Here is a 20,662-nt window from a genome sequence, read left to right on the forward strand (position 1 = left end):
ATTCATTAAAGAATGTCTTATGCCAGGACACACTGCATATAACAGAGCACAGTCTGCATGGAGAAGTGGCAGATCTGTGTTGGGCTTAATAAATTGTTTTCTTAAAAAAGGACCTACAGTAACTGTTCAACCTAGGGCTATTTTTATGACAGGATTCAAATGCTGGCATTCTGGTATCAGGTTAATAGTGTTCTTTGTATTGAATATATCAATTTACAAGCACAAAAGCAGGCTCCATGGTTAAGAAATATAAGATTAAATTAAATTAAATCTCTTGTCACTGGTTGCACTAAATATAATGAGTACTTAGCTCAGCGACATTTCTTATAATTGATAAGAATGTACTACTATCCCCCTTAAAGGAGAACTAAAGCCTAACTAAAGAAGTAGGCTAGAAATGTTATACATTTTGTTTAAGGCTTCTCTACCAGCCCAAGGCAACCACAGACCTTTAGCAGTGAATATCTGTGCCCCCAAAATGCCCCAGTAGCTCCCCATCTTCTTTTGGCTTCTGTCACTTACTGAGCTTAGGGACTATCTCAAAATATAATGTACATATAGAATATGAATGTAGTAATATAGGGCTGTTTACTATTAAAAACAGATTACTGCATGGCAGCACAGAGACCAGATTGCAATAAGAATTTACCAATCGGCCCTGTAACATCACCTTATATTACAGGCAAATCTTATTTTCTGTTGATAATTTGTGACAACCCCTAAGTTCAGTTTCTCAACAGCTGCTCAAAGCTCACTGAGCCTGTGAGTGTCGGAGACACTTTCCAAGTTGGTGACCCTCTGTGACTGGTTTGAAGTCCTGGATCATTGCTGCTATTGAGAAGCTGAATTTTAGGCTGGTGCAATAAGGTCATTATATAAAATATTTCATTTTTAGCTATATTCATTTTAGGCTTTTGTTCTCCTTAAACTGTTGCAAACAGAGAGCCTGGTTCTGCCACTCAAGTGCTGGGGACAGTGTGATACTTCAGGAGGCCGGAGTACTTTTTAGTGTTTATACTCCAGTTTATAGGACAGGGCTTGTGGGACTAGCACCTCTAGGGGAGGCATTGGGTGGGGGCAATTTGCAGACCAGTTAGAGATAGATTTGGGAAGACTGCCTTTTGGCAAATCTAGATACTCTTGGAATCCCTGCCTAAATGTTAATTATAGTAATATACGGAGTGAATACTTATTTGCTATTAAACAAAAATATGTTTTCTGTGCTCCCAGAAGGTGACTTAAAATTGTGCGTCACTGTAATGGTCTATAATCATGTGTCATCTGTCCCCTCTATACAAGAAGACCCTATAATGAATTGTATTGTTATGCCACTGGTGGTTGCTGTTGGTATTTTGATTATGAAAATCCCATTTTATAAATATCTAATACAATGTATTCCTTTCTTCACTGTAGTCACCTTAGCAGAAATTCACAACCTAACTGTAAAAAAAATGAATCATTAAAGGTTAAATTCTGATGTATTTTTTTACAGGACCCCCAAAAGTTTTTCATACAAAGCATTAAATTGTCATATTGCTGTTTACAATTGGTCCTAAGCTCTTTGGTAGACAGCAAAGACTGTTTATGCTGACAGGGCTAGACAGTGATCTCCGCTTGAGTCTCTACTGTGTCTTGACCGAGCCTCTTTATCCATGAATCTTCCTCTGCACATTATTACATTCAGGGATGACAAGGCTTAACAAAATGATGCGCTCCAGTAATTGACTGGCTGGTTTTTGTAATGTCACAACATGACTAATGGATGCTTCTCCTTCACTGGTTAGATTGGTGGAAATCTGCTGTCAGCAGAACCTCTAATTGGAGATCACCTTTACCAACTTCACCAATTTCATAAATATTCAGTGAAAGTCTGCACACACTGCCTAATTTGCTCTGTGTTTGACATTCATTGTCAAGGACACAGGAAAGGCATTTGTCTACTCATTGGCTCTTGTAAAATATTGCTGGAGAATGATAAATTCCATTGTGAAGAACAAAACTTCTGTGTTGATCAGACATTGCTAGCAGTTTCTCATCCATTGCTTCACTGGTCTTATGTTGATTTAGGGGAATTATAGGGGATGTAGGTGTGGTTTCAATTGTCATCCCCATTGAATGTACTTTTTCTGATCAGAACCACTGTTTAATGAAATGCCAGTGCTTAGTTGTGGCACATAATTTGAAGCATATTTTATGCCAAAAAATCAAACATATATCACCAGTGGCATAACTAGTTGTTACTGGGCCCCATAGCAAATTCAATTTAGGGCCCCAAAATATTTTTAAGTTGGCCTATTTTACCAAGATATATTAAAATTGCTAATTAATTAGGGTCTCACTGGGCCCCGCCCCCCTACACTCCTGGGCCCCCCTGCAACCGCAGGGTCTGCTTCCTCTATAGTTACGCCCCTGTATATCACAAACAAATCCAGAAGTTGTTCCTTTTTGAATGCCTTGTTACATAATGCTATACTTGAATGTGTCAGGGAAAAATACGAAAGCAAAGTTCTACTTATAGGCATTTAATGATGCTTGGAAGTGAGCTTCATATGTTTTGTGTAAGTAGGGTGCTGTTCTATTTACCTTTACAGCCAGCTCCTTTCACTCAGAACTGTTACAGCCTGAGTGAAGGGGGAGTGTTCTCTTGCTGACATGCACATTCTAAATATGTTATTTATATGCTTTTTTCTGGGCATGCTGCTCTTACTGAACAGGCCAACTGCTTACTTTTGATATTTGTGGTGTTAATTTATCTGAGCAATGGTGCAGAAAACCAATATCAGCAAGACAGCTCTGTGGAGGAACAAAGCAAATAGGCATGTATATGATGTGAATAAGGTGTGTAGTTGTGTGTAGTTCTTTGCATTGAGCCTTTCTATACCATTATCGTTCTTTAGTAGGGATGTAGCGAACGTCGGAAAAAAAGTTCGCGAACATATTCGCGAACTTGCGTCAAAAATGCGAACGGTTCGCGAACGTCGCAAACCCCATAGACTTCAATGGGAAGCAAATTTTAAAAGCTAGAAAAGACATTTCTGGCCAGAAAAATGATTTTAAAGTTGTTTAAAGGGTGCAACGACCTGGACAGTGCCATGCCAGAGGGGGATCAAGGGCAAAAATGTATCTGAAAAATCCATTGTTGACACAGCGCTGCATTTTGTGCTGTAAAGGGCAGAAATCACACTACATTTCTAAACTTGTGTAATAAACTGCTTTAAAACGTCCGGCGTCTACATGCCAATCAAGTCGTGTAAAGGTTACAGCCTGTTCACACGCAAAGACGAAACGCGGCGCTTACTGCAACGCAAAAAAACGCAAAGAGCTTTAATGAATGATACCGTCAAGTGAGCAAATAATAGTTGTTAATTACTAGTTGAGCTTGTCACCTCCAGGATGTTCGTCCTGTTGGTGGCAATATTTCTGTAGTGGTGTGTTTAGCAGTCACCGTGCTTGTGCGCACGTGCACGGTCAGGCAGAGGTAATTCAATGTACAGTGAAGCGAACCAAAAAACACAGATTCTGCAGTGTGGGCCCAGTTTTGGTCTACTTTATTGATCACCTGCGGTGACCATAAAAGATGCGATTTTGCCACTGTTGCAGAACCCTTAAAAATTAGGCATGTGTACTTTCCTGAAAAATTATGTTTTTTTTGTCGCAGCCACTGAAGCACAGAGGCCAGAAACAATATGCCATATAAATGCTGAAAATATTAATTTTTTTTTGTCGCAGCCACTGCAGCACAGAGGCCAGAAAAAATATGCCATATAAATGCTGAAAATATTCCTTTTTTTTGTCACAGCCACTGAAGCACAGAGGCCAGAAACAATATGCCATATAAATGCTGAAAATATTCCTTTTTTTTTTTGTCACAGCCACTGAAGCACAGAGGCCAGAAAAAATATGCCATATAAATGCTAACAATAGAATTTTTTTGTCGCAGCCACTGAAGCACAGAGGCCAGAAAAAATATGCCATATAAATGCAAACAATATAAATTTTTTTTGTCGCAGCCACTGAAGCACAGAGGCCAGAAAAAATATGCCATATAAATGCTAACAATAGAAATTTTTTTTTGTGGCAGCCACTGCAGCACAGAGGCCAGAAAAAATATGCCATATAAATGCTGAAAATATTAATTTTTTTTTGTCGCAGCCACTGCAGCACAGAGGACAGAAAAAATATGCCATATAAATGCTGAAAATATTAATTTTTTTTGTCGCAGCCACTGCAGCACAGAGACCAGAAAAAATATGCCATATAAATGCTGAAAATATTCCTTTTTTTTGTCGCAGCCACTGAAGCACAGAGGCCAGAAACAATATGCCATATAAATGCTGAAAATATTCCTTTTTTTTGTCACAGCCACTGAAGCACAGAGGCCAGAAACAATATGCCATATAAATGCTGAAAATATTCATTTTTTTTTGTCACAGCCACTGCAGCACAGAGGCCAGAAAAAATATGCCATATAAATGCTGAAAATATTCATTTTTTTGTCGCAGCCACTGCAGCACAGAGGCCAGAAACAATATGCCATATAAATGCTGAAAATATTCATTTTTTTTTTGTCACAGCCACTGAAGCACAGAGGCCAGAAAAACTCAGGATTTACCTGGATTCAAATTAAACCAGTAGGGTTTGCACCCTAGTTTGTAACGGTGGTGGAGGGAGGAGGACGCTAAAGGACAGCTGTGTGTGGAGTCATGAGGCGTGCAGAGAAGGACAGCTGCATGGGGAGTCAGAATCAGAAACTCAGAACAAGTCTTCCGGCGTGCAGTAACCCTCCGAGATCCACCCCTCATTCATTTTAATAAAGGTCAGGTAATCCACACTTTTGTGACCTAGGCGAGTTCTCTTCTCAGTTACAATCCCTCCTGCTGCACTGAAGGTCCTTTCTGAGAGGACACTTGAGGCGGGGCAAGACAAGAGGTTCATGGCAAATTGTGACAGCTCTGGCCACAGATCAAGCCTGCGCACCCAGTAGTCCAGGGGTTCATCGCTCCTCAGAGTGTCGATATCTGCAGTTAATGCCAGGTAGTCCGCTACCTGCCGGTCGAGGCGTTCTTTGAGGGTGGATCCAGAAGGGTTCTGCCGCTGCCTTGGACAAAAAAACATTTGCATGTCTGACGTTACGGAGTGGCCAAAGTGCTTTGTCCTTGCAGGTGCGCTCGTGGCAGGATTACTGGCACCTCTGCCCCTGGAATGTTGATGAGTTCCTGAAGTGACATCACCCTTAAAAGCATTGTACAACATGTTTTGCAGGCTGGTTTGTAAATGCAGCATCCTTTCAGACTTGTGGTATGTTGGTAACATTTCTGCCACTTTATGCTTGTACCGAGGGTCTAGTAGAGTCGCGACCCAGTACAGGTCCTTCTCCTTAAGCCTCTTGATACGGGGGTCCTTCAACAGGCATGACAGCATGAAAGACCCCATTCTCACAAGGTTGGATGCAGAGGTATCCATCTCCGCTTCCTCGTTATCAAGGACTGCATCATCCACGGTCTCCTCCCCCCAGCCACGTACAAGACCAGGGGTCCCCAAAAGGTCACCACTAGCCCCCTGGGAAGCCTGCTCCTGTTGGTCCTCCTCCTCCACAAAGCCACCTTCCTCCTCTGACTCCACTTCTGACACCTCTCCCTGCGTTGCAGCAGGTGCCTGGGTTCGTTCTGGTGATTCCGACCAGAAATCGTGCGCTTCCTGCTCCTCGTCACGCTGGTCTACAGCCTCATCTGTCACTCGTCGCACGGCACGCTCCAGGAAGAAAGCAAAGGGTATTAGGTCGCTGATGGTGCCTTCGGTGCGACTGACCATATTTGTTACCTCTTCAAAAGGGCGCATGAGCCTGCAGGCATCGCGCATAAGCACCCAGTAACGGGGTAAAAAAATCCCCAGCTCTGCAGATCCAGTCCTACCACCCAGTTCAAACAGGTATTCGTTGACGGCTCTTTGTTGTTGCAGCAGACGTTCCAACATGAGGAGCGTTGAATTCCAGCGAGTCTGGCTGTCGCAAATCAAACGCCTGACTGGCATGTTGTACCGCTGCTGAATGTCAGCAAGGCATGCCATGGCTGTGTAGGACCGTCTGAAATGGGCCGACACCTTCCTGGACTGCCTGAGAACGTCCTGGAATCCTGGGTACTTCGAGACAAAACGTTGGACTATTAAATTCAGAACATGTGCCATGCAGGGCACATGTGTTAAATTGCCCAGTCTCAGTGCTGCCAACAGATTGCTTCCGTTGTCACACACCACTTTTCCGATCTTCAGTTGGTGTGGGGTCAGCCACCGATCGGCCTGTGACTGCAGAGATGACAGGAGTACAGATCCGGTATGGTTTCTGCTTTCCAGGCATGTCATCCCCAAGACAGCATGACAACGGCGTACCTGGCACGTCGAATAGCCTAGGGGGAGCTGGGGGTGCACAGGTGTGGAGGAGGAGGACCCAGCAGCAGAGGACGAAGAAGAGGAAGAAGACGAGGTAGAGAGCGAAGGAGGAGTAGAGGTGGTGGCAGAACCGCGTGCAATCCATGGCGGTGACACCAACTCCACTGTTGTTGTTGAGCCACACATTCCCTGCTTCCCAGCCATTACCAAGTTCACCCAGTGGGCAGTGTAGGTGACATACCTGCCCTGACCATGCTTGGAGGACCATGCGTCAGTAGTCATATGGACCTTTGGCCCAACACTAAGTGACAGAGATGCGGTGACTTGGCTCTGCACATGGTGGTACAGGTGTGGTATTCCCTTTTTTGAAAAAAAATTGCGGCTGGGTAACTAACACTGCGGTGTCCCAATTACTACAAATTTGCGGAAGGCCTCAGAGTCCACCAGCTGGTATGGTAAAAGCTGGCGGGCTAAGAGTGCGGACAAGCCAGCTGTCAGACGCCGGGCAAGGGGGTGACTCGCAGACATTGGCTTCTTACGCTCAAACATGGCCCTCACAGAAACTTGGCTGGGGGCAGATGACTGGGAATGGGAACTGGTGGTCAAGGTGGAAGGCGGAGTGGAGGGTGGTTCAGACGGGTCAAGGACAGCAGAGGTAGAGCAGTAAGATGCTGGACCAGAAGGAGGGTGGCTTTTAGTTTGCCTGTTGCCTTTGAGGTGTTGCTCCCAAAGTGCTTTGTGCTTGCCGTTCATGTGCCTTCGCATAGAAGTTGTACCTATGTGGCTGTTGGGCTTCCCAAGACTCAGTTTCTGACTGCACTCATTGCAAATTACAACGCTTTTGTCAGAGGCACACACATTAAAAAAATCCCACACTGCTGACCTTTTTGAGGCTGGCAATCTGGCGGTAACAGTAGAAGTCGGCGGCGTTGGCGGCAATGGCGGGTGCGTTGGCCGGCTGACCACAGGTGCCGATACATGTTGTTGCCCTACTGTTCCCTGCGAGCTGTCCTCCCTGCTTCTTCTAAGTCTTATTCTCCTCCTGCCTCTCTGAATCTCCGTCTCTCCATCTGAACTATCCTCCTCTTGCTCTCTTCTACTGGGCACCCACAAAACATCAATCTCCTCATCCTCATTCTCCTCAGATGCATCAATTTCTTCTGACAGCTCACAGAAGGAAGCAGCAGCGGGGACCTCCTCATCACTCATTATGTCCATCTCTGTTGTGTTCTCTGCCAGAATTAAATCTGGTGTAACGTCCTCATCTCCTTCATCTTCTTCTGCCAATAATGGTTGCGCATCACTCAGTTCAAGAAACTCATGTGAAAATAACTCCTCTGACTCCAGTGAAGAAGGGGCGCCGGTGGTGGAGGAAGTGTTACGTGGGGTGGCCATAGCAGTGGAGGATGAGGATGTTGTGGTAAAGTTAGAAACGGTAGAGGATGGGGTGTGCTGTGTAAGCCAGTCAACTACCTCTTCAGCATTTTGGGAGTTCAGGGTCATTGCCTTTTTAAAACTGGGCAATTTCCTAGGGCCACAGGATAGCATAGCAGCACGGCCCCTAGTGCCTCTGCGTGGCGGCCTGCCTTTGCCTGGCATTATTTTTAAAACAACAACAACAACTCAGGTGGTGTTTCTGGAGACGGTATTATTATTGATATTTAGACAGAATATGAACAAGCTCACACAGCTAGATGGGAGTTGTTTGAAAATGAAGATGAAGAACACACTGGGCAAACAAGGCCTACAAGGTCAACGTATACACTTCTACAGCAGTGGATACGGAATATATTATTGCTGCCTGAAAAACGTCACTCGGGTGGTGTTTCTAGAGACGGTATTATTATTGATATTTAGACAGAATGTGAACAAGCTCACACAGCTAGATGGGAGTTGTTTGAAGATGAAGAACACACTGGGCAAACAAGGCCTACAAGGTCAACGTATACACTACTACAGCAGTGGATACGGAATATATTATTGCTGCTTGAAAAACGTCACTCAGGTGGTGTTTCTGGAGACGGTATTATTATTGATATTTAGACAGAATGTGAAAAAGCTCACACAGCTAGATGGCCGTTGTTTGAAAATGAAGAACACACTGGGCAAACAATGCCTACAAGGTCAACGTATACACTACTACAGCAGTGGATACGGAATATATTATTGCTGCTTGAAAAACGTCACTCAGGCGGTGTTTCTGGAGACGGTATTATTATTGATATTTAGACAGAATGTGAACAAGCTCACACAGCTAGATGGCCGTTGTTTGAAAATGAAGAACACACTGGGCAAACAATGCCTACAAGGTCAACGTATACACTACTACAGCAGTGGATACGGAATATATTATTGCTGCTTGAAAAACGTCACTCGGGTGGTGTTTCTAGAGACGGTATTATTATTGATATTTAGACAGAATGTGAACAAGCTCACACAGCTAGATGGGAGTTGTTTGAAAATGAAGAACACACTGGGCAAACAAGGCCTACAAGGTCAACGTATACACTACTACAGCAGTGGATACGGAATATATTATTGCTGCTTGAAAAACGTCACTCAGGTGGTGTTTCTGGAGACGGTATTATTATTGATATTTAGACAGAATGTGAAAAAGCTCACACAGCTAGATGGCCGTTGTTTGAAAATGAAGAACACACTGGGCAAACAATGCCTACAAGGTCAACGTATACACTACTACAGCAGTGGATACGGAATATATTATTGCTGCTTGAAAAACTTCACTCAGGCGGTGTTTCTGGAGACGGTATTATTATTGATATTTAGACAGAATGTGAACAAGCTCACACAGCTAGATGGCCGTTGTTTGAAAATGAAGAACACACTGGGCAAACAATGCCTACAAGGTCAACGTATACACTACTACAGCAGTGGATACGGAATATATTATTGCTGCTTGAAAAACGTCACTCGGGTGGTGTTTCTAGAGACGGTATTATTATTGATATTTAGACAGAATGTGAACAAGCTCACACAGCTAGATGGGAGTTGTTTGAAAATGAAGAACACACTGGGCAAACAAGGCCTACAAGGTCAACGTATACACTACTACAGCAGTGGATACGGAATATATTATTGCTGCCTGAAAAACGTCACTCGGGTGGTGTTTCTAGAGACGGTATTATTATTGATATTTAGACAGAATGTGAACAAGCTCACACAGCTAGATGGGAGTTGTTTGAAAATGAAGATGAAGAACACACTGGGCAAACAAGGCCTACAAGGTCAACGTATACACTTCTACAGCAGTGGATACGGAATATATTATTGCTGCCGGAAAAACGTCACTCGGGTGGTGTTTCTAGAGACGGTATTATTATTGATATTTAGACAGAATGTGAACAAGCTCACACAGCTAGATGGGAGTTGTTTGAAGATGAAGAACACACTGGGCAAACAAGGCCTACAAGGTCAACGTATACACTACTACAGCAGTGGATACGGAATATATTATTGCTGCCTGAAAAACGTCACTCGGGTGGTGTTTCTAGAGACGGTATTATTATTGATATTTAGACAGAATGTGAACAAGCTCACACAGCTAGATGGCCGTTGTTTGAAAATGAAGAACACACTGGGCAAACAAGGCCTACAAGGTCAACGTATACACTACTACAGCAGTGGATACGGAATATATTATTGCTGCCTGAAAAACGTCACTCGGGTGGTGTTTCTGGAGACGGTATTATTATTGATATTTAGACAGAATGTGAAAAAGCTCACACAGCTAGATGGTTGTTGTTTGAAGAACACACTGGGCAAATAATGCCTGCAAGTGCACTACTATTGGTGCACTACTATGAAGAACAGCAACAGCACTGTACACGTTAAAGAACAGTAAGATAAGTAAAAGAAAAAAAAAATATATGTATATTAAAAAAAAAAAAATTTCTTGGGTTGCTGCTGCTGAACTACTAGGAGCAGCACAGCAGCACACCAGTCCCACTCCCCAACACAGCTAGACTAATAGCACTGGGCTGTTAAAGTAGCAAAGTAAAACAACAAAAAAGAAAATAAAAGCAGTCCTTACAAGGACTATTGGGTTATTACAGCAGTCAGCAGATGAGATCAGAAGAGATCAGTGCCCACAGCAGGCAGCTACATACAGAGCACTGCAGTAGAAGGTAGATTACTAGCCAGCAAAGCTACCTAAACTAAAATGTCCCTCAAATCCCTGCAGACTTCTGTCCCTCCAATACAGAGCAGTATCAAGTAGATTACTAGCCAGCAAACTTACTATCAACTGTCCCTCAAAGAAATCAGTGAAATCAGTAACAGCTCTCTCCCTACACTAGCTCTTGCAAGCACACACAGGCAGAATGAAAAAACGCTGCAGGGCTTCAGTTTATATATGGAAGGGGAGTGGTCCAGGGGGTGTGGGGGTGGTCCAGGAGGGAGAGCTTCCTGATTGGCTGCCATGTATCTGCTGGTCTGGGGTGAGAGGTCAAAAAAAAGCACCAGGTAAGGCGAACCCAAAATGGCGAACGTCGCGCGACGTTCGCGAACATTCGGCGAGCGCGAACAGTCGATGTTCGCGCGAACAACTTCGCCGGCGAACAGTCCGCGACATCCCTATTCTTTAGGTCATCCAATGTGCTAAAGGTTCATCAGACTACAGTATGAAGGTGATAAGGTTTATACAGCCTTGGAATGATTGTTATCACATATTAATTTGGGTTAAACAGTTCTTGACACATATTATTTTCTATATAGTGGCTCTTTTGGTCATTGATGGGTTATCCCATCCATTGCCTCCCAACGGTCCTGATTTTGACAGCCAACCTGTAGGCCCAGATTGTTACTGAAATGTCCCGACTTTCTCTTTGATCTCCTGCACTGAACAGCTAGAAAAAGATACAAAGTTTCTAAAACTTCATTGGCTTTTGCCAGAGAGCCTAGAATATGTTCCAGGCTCACTTTGATACTTTTGTAACAATTTAAGAAAAGCAAAGAAACAATAGTAACTATTTAAGATAATCAGGTCTCTTGGGGAAATTGTGATTTATAGTTTAAAGAACAATTCACTTTCTTTGGCAAACTTTCATAACCTGCCAAATTTTGTAAAATGAACATGGTAATTAGGGGTTGTTGCCTTGCCACAAAACTGGGCGTTGTCAAAAAATTGCCTCACTCCACAAGGTAAATTTTTTTGTACTTCTTTCTATTTCCAAAATGCTGGGATGTATGTTACTATAGTATTTAAAACAACATTCTAAAGTAGCTCTTACTGAAATGTTCTTCCAGCTTGTGACCTGATGGAACCATCTTATAAATGTTTCATACACATGGAACCTTTAGGGGTTTATTTATCAATGGTTGAATTTTAGAGCTATGTGAGCTTTGTTATACCTCGAATGAACTCACAACTCTACTTTAAGAAAAAACTCAAATCAGTGAGTTCAGGGTTAACAACCTGGAAACTTGAATTAAACAAGTTTTCGGTGGGAAAAAACTCGAAACGATTAAATTTATTGAGTTTTCGGGCAAAACCATCTGAAAAAAAAAACGTGAACTTTATGGAAGCTATTAACATCTTCAAATGGTTCAAGGAACCTCTGCCATTGACTTCTACATGACCTCAACAGGTTTTAGATGGTGTATTTTTGGATTCAAGCTATTTCCAGGGTCGGGGTATAATAAATCTCAAAAAATGTGTTTATTTAGTTTTAACCTGTCTGAATCAACAGATAGCATATACTGTGGGCCATACGTATACTTGAGTTTAATATGTAAATAGGGAGGATAGATGGTTTATTGAACAGTTATCTGGAATTCAACTACAGTCTATGCATGCATGTAAGCAACCACTGAAAGGGTTAAATAAAATAGATAGGCAAATGTTAATCGACCCTTCTTCAACATTATCCTTGTGTCTTGCCTAATACATTTCTACTTCCCTTGAAACAACAGCATTAAACCAAAGTCTAACTCATCAACATCACCTCTGATGCCAAAGAAAGATGTAGCAAATTTATTTTACAAAAATGGCTTTCAACTGAAGAACCATAAAAACTTAAAACAAGCAGTAAAACAAATGTTCCCGTTAAAGATTTTAAATTTAATGAAAGCATCCCTTTCCAGATTTAGGTCACAAAACAATTAATGTGTTTGCATGCATCTCATTGTAATGGCATGCTATATTTCATTGCTATATTGCATCCAGGGTAATATAACAGTTGCCAGAGTAATTACTTATTTTGTTTGGCGCATACAGCAAACTCAGAATGCCAAATAAACATCACGTCGTTCTAATTTAAAACCCATCAGTACATTTAATTAATAGCTGAACTTCCTCCATGTTCAGTTCTAAACTGCTTTTATGTCTCTATCCTTCCTCCCACATCTGTGCTCTCAGTATAATAATATGCCCTTATATAAAGCTGTGCTGCGCAGAGTTATGAAGCTTTACTGTGTTCCTGTACTTAAGGGATTTCTAATTCAGCAGCACATCATTTTGGGCTGGGATCCAGTTATGTATAACCAATACTTCACAACAAGGGAGCATAGAGAAAGAGCCTAAAGTCCATACATTTTTACATAGGAGTAAGATTGGTATATATTTATGCACCTACTATATTTTAGCTTAAATATAGTAGTATCTAGAGATATTTTGTGATATTTGTTCTTAAAGGCCGACCAAGCCTTGTTTACTTTGTATTTAACAGAAAAAATAAAGAGAGAAATGTATTACTTTTACCTAGCATAAATAAAACCAAGTTGTTATGTTTCATTCTTCCCAAACCCTCCATTTTATTGACTGACTGGCAACAGCTTTCCTTGCCCTTTCCCATGCCACTTTTGGAATACGATACCTTAACATCAAGATAGTGTTTAAATTTGCAGATTGGATAGGAATCAAGATAAGGGTTGGGTTGTCATCAAGCCAAGTTGCCAGTAAATGTGTAATACCTTTACATTGAACTCCTGGCCTGCCCCAATCTTATTTTTTTCTTCCCTGATCTGCTTTATTACCTGCTCTCCATCCACCCGGCACCACTCAGCCCCTTTAACTTCACTACCCTGCCCACTATACATTACGGCCCACTCCCTTTGCATATGGTAGAGGCATTGTCACCTCTTCCACAGATGACAAAGCTCCCCATCTGCCATCACCCTAAGGAGACAAAAAGTGGCTTAATACATACAGTATTTTTCAACTTGATGGCATTGGCTGGCACAGTGACAGGAAAAGAACCTTTAAAAAAAAGTGGGGTTTGTCAAAAGTGGGCAGGATTTTAACAACTGTGTCATGGGCAAATATGGGCATGGCCTAAAATTCCACCATTTTTCCACAAATATTGACAAATATTAATATAAATACTAAGTCAAAATGTTTGCACACTCAAAACAAAACAATTGGACATAAGGGTGGTTTGAAAAAATAATTTTTACTATTGTTCAAGAAAACATTTTACATGGATAATGCCATACAATACATGGCGCAATTTATACAGTGTTAAAAAGTAGCATAGAAAATCAATCACCCATTAGTCTCATGTAGCAAGCAAGAAATCAGCAAGGAAGAGGATACACCTACCAGAAAAATGAGAATGGCCCCAACGTTTCGGCACCAAGGCCTTTGTCAAGGGGATTCTCTTGACAAAGGCCTTGGTGCCGAAACGTTGGGGCCATTCTCATTTTTCTGGTAGGTGTATCCTCTTCCTTGCTGATTTCTTGCTTGCTACATGAGACTAATGGGTGATTGATTTTCTATGCTACTTTTTAACACTGTATAAATTGCGCCATGTATTGTATGGCATTATCCATGTAAAATGTTTTCTTGAACAATAGTAAAAATTATTTTTTCAAACCACCCTTATGTCCAATTGTTTTGTTTTGAGTGTGCAAACATTTTGACTTAGTATTGATATTGGTTACCTTTGGTAGGGGTAACATTTGTTTTTGCACCTCTTGCTAATTTTTGAACGTTTTTGGTGTGCCCTCCATCCATTATTAACCAAATATTAATATAACAATGAAGAGACGCATACAAGAAAGAAATGGCATCACATATTGCACTTACTACTCAAAAGGCCCACACATTGCATTTCATTTTAAAGTAATGTAATACCATGCATGTAAATAAATGAATGCTCCCCCGTTTAAATATTGTCTTTAATTCTTGTCCATTCATTACTATCCAATACTGAGTACCACAATACTGAATTACAGTGCTTGACATCACTAGTCTGTTATGTTCCATACCAATATATTGTGCACTGTGTGTTCAAGGTGTTCCCTGCTGGTGGTTCTCCTTCCAAGGGGAAAACAACTGAGCACAAAGGGAAGCCTCTCGGGAATCACTGTTTTATAACCTCCTAAATATTAGGTTTAAATTTAAACTTCTCGATTAAGAGTAGAGATAAAAATAACATTTTAGTTCTGAATGATGTTGCCCCTTCTTTATTCTCTGCATTGTCACAGTTCCTGAAGTCAAACACATATCAAAATCCACATGTGACAATCATTGGGCATGACGTTAATACATCTGCTGTAAAAAAAATCCATCCATGCCTCAGAAATAGCTAAATGCACTTCCATTGTTGAGGAAAATGATGGTGCAGTGTGACCTATGTCTTCTGTAGAACCTCTTGAAAAGAAGCATCCTAAATGTGCTGCATCTATCCATTTACCTGTAAAGTGGATTCACTTTTTACAGTAACAGTTATCGTAATACTTGTAATTGCTGCAAATACATTAGCTAGATGACACATTTACACGCATATTTGCATATATTGTGCATTTGAAGTATGCTCCATTACACGAAGTTTGATTTATAGGGGAAGTTTTTAACATAGGAGGTCAGTGCAAATAATATTATTCTTTTCAGTTTCATTAAAAGTGTTAAAAATCACAAGATGAGGAAAATAGAATGATTAAATGTAATTATTATTCCATATCAGTTCACTTTAGGAATACATATTTCTGCTGGGCTGTCTGGTGAGTAAAATATAGCAATGTGTAGTTACTGCATAATTAAGAGTCTCTCATCTGCATAAACCAAAAATAACCTTTTAGTTGCATATTTAACTAAGTAAGGGGCATCAAGTAGCCTAAGAAAATTGCTTTAGATTAAACAGGTTGCACATTTTAAGGCATGAGTAATTGTTTTTCCTGGTAAATTTTCTTTGCTGATAAAATTATTTACACAGTCCAAAGATTGTGCAGTATAAGTTAGCGACATTATATAATATGCATATTTATTAGTTTCATAATAAGTTCTTTGGAATATGCCAGAGAAAAGGAAAAAAGAGCTGTCTAGCAAATCCCACTATATTCTAGTCTATAGGAGTTTTTGCCGTGATCTCAATTTTGTCTAGGGGCTTGGCAATATTAGACAGCTATTCATCACATCACTATAAAAAATATAAATATTGTTTTTTCTTCATTATTGCCCTGTGACAGGCAGTGTATCAGTTCCTGAACACTAGATCCAAGAAGTCTACATACTTGTCAACATTTCAAAATGTTTCTTTTTCTTTGTATTGGACAATACAACACAAACCTGAAGTCTAACTACCGTATATACTCGAGTATAAGCCGACCCGAGTATAAGCCGAGGTACCTAATTTTACCTACGAAAACTGGGAAAACTTATTGACTCTAGTATAAGCCTAGACACAACTACAGCCCTGTCTCCCAGCAGCCCACATTCTGCGACCCCCCCAGCGATCAACCGGACTTCTTTGCAAAGTTGATGGTGACAGAGAATTACCAAACGGATTACTGTGTGCATTGTCCCACTGTCCCACTACCATGTGCAGAGGGTGCTGTGTGATATTGCCATCACTGTTAATCTTTCGTATAACCAACAGAGGGCGCTGTGTGATATCGCCATCACTGTTTATCCTTCATATAACCAACAGAGGGCACTGTGTGATATTGCAGTCACTGTTATTCTTTAATATAACCAACAGAGGGCGCTGTGTGTCATTGCAGTCATTGTTATTCTTTCATATATCCAACAGAGGGCGCTGTGTGATATTGCAGTCACTGTTAATCCTTCATATAACCAACAGAGGGAACTGTGTGATATTGCAGTCACTGTTATTCTTTCATATAACCAACAGATGGCGCTGTGTGATATTGCAGTCACTGTTATTCTTTCATATAACCAACAGAGGGTGCTGTGTGATATTGCAGTCACTGTTATTCTTTCATATAACCAACAGAGGGCGCACTGTTATTCTTTCATATAATCAACAGAGGGTGCTGTGTGATATTGCAGTCACTGTTATTCTTTAATATAACCAACAGAGGGCGCTGTGTGATATTGCAGTCACTGTTATTCTTTCATATAACCAACAGAGGGCACACTGTTCTTTCATATAACCAACAGAGGGCGCTGTGTGATATTGCAGTCACTGTTATTCTTTCATATAACCAACAGAGGGCGCACTGTTATTCTTTCATATAACCAACAGAGGGTGCACTGTTATTCTTTCATATAACCAACAGAGGGTGCTGTGTGATATTGCAGTCACTGTTATTCTTTCATATAACCAACAGATGGCGCTGTGTGATATTGCAGTCACTGTTATTCTTTCATATAACCAACAGAGGGCGCACTGTTATTCTTTCATATAACCAACAGAGGGCATTGTGGGATATTGCAGTCTCTCCCCAAGTGAACTGTTGGTATAGGAATGATTAAAAGTGACTGCAATCTCAGCTACTGCCCGCTGACCCGAGTATAAGCCGAGGTAGACTTTTTCAGCACATTTTGGATGCTGAAAAACTTGGCTTATACTCGAGTATATACGGTAAGTCATAAAAAATTATCAACAAAATATGAATTTATAATGAATTAATTTTGTATTTCATTTACAGTAATAAGGTGTCTGCCCCACTTTTTTGTATTTCTTTATTTTACGTTTAACTGAATACATGAATGTATATATAGTCATATATATAATATTGTCCCTGACATGAGAGCCAGATGGAGGAGGTATGTGAAACCACAACTAGTGAATCAACTGTTTAATAACCAAACATATTGATATATTTCCAGGGCCCGGTTCAGTATGATTTCTCTTATTTATTCAAGGGAAATCAAATTGGATCTATATGGGGTCATCCCTGCAGCTCAAGCTACTTATGAAAAACTATAAAATGACACAATCTATGTAAATATGGAAGAAAGAAAAACACGGAAAAAAGGGAAAAGTGGGGGGGGGGGAGAGTTGCTCAACTACTCTCACTACACTGATGAATAAGTAAGCACATCTAGGGGCACATTTAATTAGCTTGAATGAAGGATTTGAAGTAAAAAAACTTCAAATTTCAAAGGTTTTTTTTGGGTACTTCGACCATCGAATAGGCTACTTTGACCTTCGGCTTTGAATCGAACGATTCAAACTAAAAATCGTTCGACTATTCGACCATTTGATAGTCGAAGTACTGTCTCTTTAAAAAAAACTTTGACTACCTACTTCAGCACTTTAAACCTACTGAGCATCAATGTTAGCCTATGGGGACCTTCCCCATAAGCTTCCAAAGCTTTTTTTGATCTAAGGAAAATCCTTTGATCGATGGATTAAAATCCTTCGAATCATTCGATTTGAAGGATTTAATCATTCGATCCAAGATTTTTCCTTCAATCTAAGTATTTGCGGTAAATCCTTCGACTTCGATATTCGAAGTCGAAGGATTTTACTTTGATGGTTGAATATCGAGGGTTAATTAACCCTCGATATTCGACCCTTAGTAAATGTGCCCCCTAGTGTAATGTTGTATGTCATGATATATGCTTTAAGGATGCTCCCGTCTAGTTCCAAAAATCTAATTCCATAAGTGTTACCCATGCTGACCAAGTAGAGACAAAAGCTGTTTGCTTATCATGTAAGAAGAACACCATCTCATCCATCCGCCTGTATGCCCTACTTTAATTGCAAAATGCTGATGCCTAGCTTGCTCCTTTATAGTTATTATTAATAACCAAACTTAAACAATTTCAATTTACAATTTTCTGAACAGGGGAGTACTGTATCAGCATTGTAACGTTCTCTGGTATATTTTTGTGTAGGATATTAGAAAATCTCAATGCCAAAAGATACAGATGCTCTGTTAGGCCATATCTCTACTGGTTGATATGGAATTTTTTTTTTACAGTAGCAGGACTATGGGCAGTTTTAAGGAAGACTTTGAACAGCCAGTCTGAGACAATAGCAGTGAAGATAAGATATAAGAAAAAATTTAAGAAAAAATGCATTCCACTTTTGATCTCCTTTAGGTTTATACAAAATGATGGTATAGTAGCTGTTTGAAAATAAAATGTTCATATAGCAGGATCCAAGGTAAATAATAGCAAAAAATGAACAGTAATATATTTTTTCTTTTTTTTTTCTGATGCAATTTTGGAAAACCTTAATAAAACCCTAAAATATAACATTATACGCAATAGTCATGTATGTATTGTAACAGGCACATCATTAGGGTTTGTATGGGGAAAACAATGAAAACCCAGGAAGTCTATAATGATAAGGTTAGATTCACTAAAAACTGTGGTTATAAAGCCTGACTGTTATTATGTGACCTTCAATCCTTATGTAGCCTGTACTCACAGTGGAAACAACCATTGTGAATAAAGGAGATTGTTTTTTTGCACCTATTTGTCTGCAGCAGTATTATTTTACACGGTTTGCAGCACTGCAGAGCATACAAGGGGAACTAACAGTTAATATAGTAGACAATAACTCTCCAACAGTTTATATCTCCCACTATAGAGAACTTAAAGTGGACCTGTCACTCAGACACAAAAAGCTGTATAATAAAAGTCCTTTTCAAATTAAACATGAAATCCAATTTCTATTTTTTATTAAATCATTCATAGCTGTTGTAAGCTCATTTAAAATCTCAATCAAATGTCAATCAAATATTGTCTGCCCCCCCTCTATGCCTAAGGCAAAGAGATGGGGCGGACAATTACTTTCACTTTCCATTCAGCACTTCCTAGCTATAACTGCTCTCCACACATTCCCCTGTTCTCTTCACCATTTAATTGTGCAACCAGGACATGGGGATGGACATTAGGTCCCCCATTCTGGTACACAAACAAGATTCTGAGATGATACAAGGCTTGCCTTAATAACAGTGTCCACAAATTGGATGCTGCCTGCTTGCTATAATTATGAATTCCCAGACTAAAAGAAACATGATTCAAATAATTTATTTAGTGTAATTAAAGTTCATTTTGCTTGACTAATGCAATAAAATAGGATTTTGAATAATTTTTTTGGGTGACGGGTCTCTCTCTCTCTAGGCCCAGTATGCCCTATCTATCATCATCAATAATAAAATCTTTTTCCTGTAGTTAATAAGTCTAAATGTGCTTGTGTGAATGGGACAATTATGGTTATTTTCTCAATCTTTAACTCATGCAGTAAAATGGCACAGCTTCCTTTACCTGAATTGTTAAACTCTGCTCGCGTGCTTTTGAGCTGATGTCAAGTTTTTATCACACATGAATGGTTCTGAAAGCTGCTCTAGCAAAAAAAAAAAAAAAACTCAACATAATTCCACACGTACTAAAATCTTCATATATCAGTTGAATTATCTCAGCATTCTTTTAGAAGGTCATTCCAGAATTTGTTTTCATTGGCAATCTTAAAACATTACTGTTGATTATGTGCATAGTCTCATATTTAACAACCCCACAGAACATTTCTGGATGATTGAACCCTTATTAAAGCAATTTTTCAAAATGTTTACAACCCCCTGATTTGTTGTTCCTCCATTTCCTTCAAATTTGATACCCTCAAATATTGCACTTTTCCATTAAACAATAGATCCCACAACCTGGGATCATGTAGCTTATATGAACTAAAATATTTGTGACATATGTTCAATGCATGTTCATGCATTACATCATTTAAACAGTTTCCAAAAAGCTTTTGCTTCAGAGTGTTATTCTGCATTTCAGTATGCTGGTTCTGGCTAAGTGGTCAGCTAATATGGAGAATCTATGCCGTAAACACATGCATTTTACTACAACCCAATAGAACTGGTCTGCAATCAACAAATCATTATCCTAGTTAGTTAACATCAAGTAAAAGTTACAGATAAAAGGCTTATCAGACAAAATGAAGAGCTATTTTTTAAACGCAACTGTATGGGGAATACCATTGCTGTATTTTGGAATGTTTCAATGTAAGATCCAATATTCACTGTACCACTGACATGCACCTGGTGCTAAATTGAATGTACAATACCTAATGCAAAACTTTTAAGAACTTTAACCTTTGATTGTTCTATATCA

At 40.1% G+C, this 20,662-nt stretch overlaps 1 protein-coding gene across 1 annotated transcript in view; it reads left to right on the plus strand.

Annotated features, from left to right (window-relative positions):
• The window catches only part of LOC108707504 (glutamate receptor ionotropic, kainate 3), a gene marked incomplete at its 3' end in the record, with an annotated part of 197,164 nt that overhangs the window by 129,369 nt on the left and 47,133 nt on the right, over window positions 1-20,662 (plus strand). The window lies entirely within an intron of this gene.

This window comes from Xenopus laevis, chromosome 2L, assembly GCF_017654675.1.
Source record: "Xenopus laevis strain J_2021 chromosome 2L, Xenopus_laevis_v10.1, whole genome shotgun sequence".
NCBI classification, from domain to species: domain Eukaryota; kingdom Metazoa; phylum Chordata; class Amphibia; order Anura; family Pipidae; genus Xenopus; species Xenopus laevis.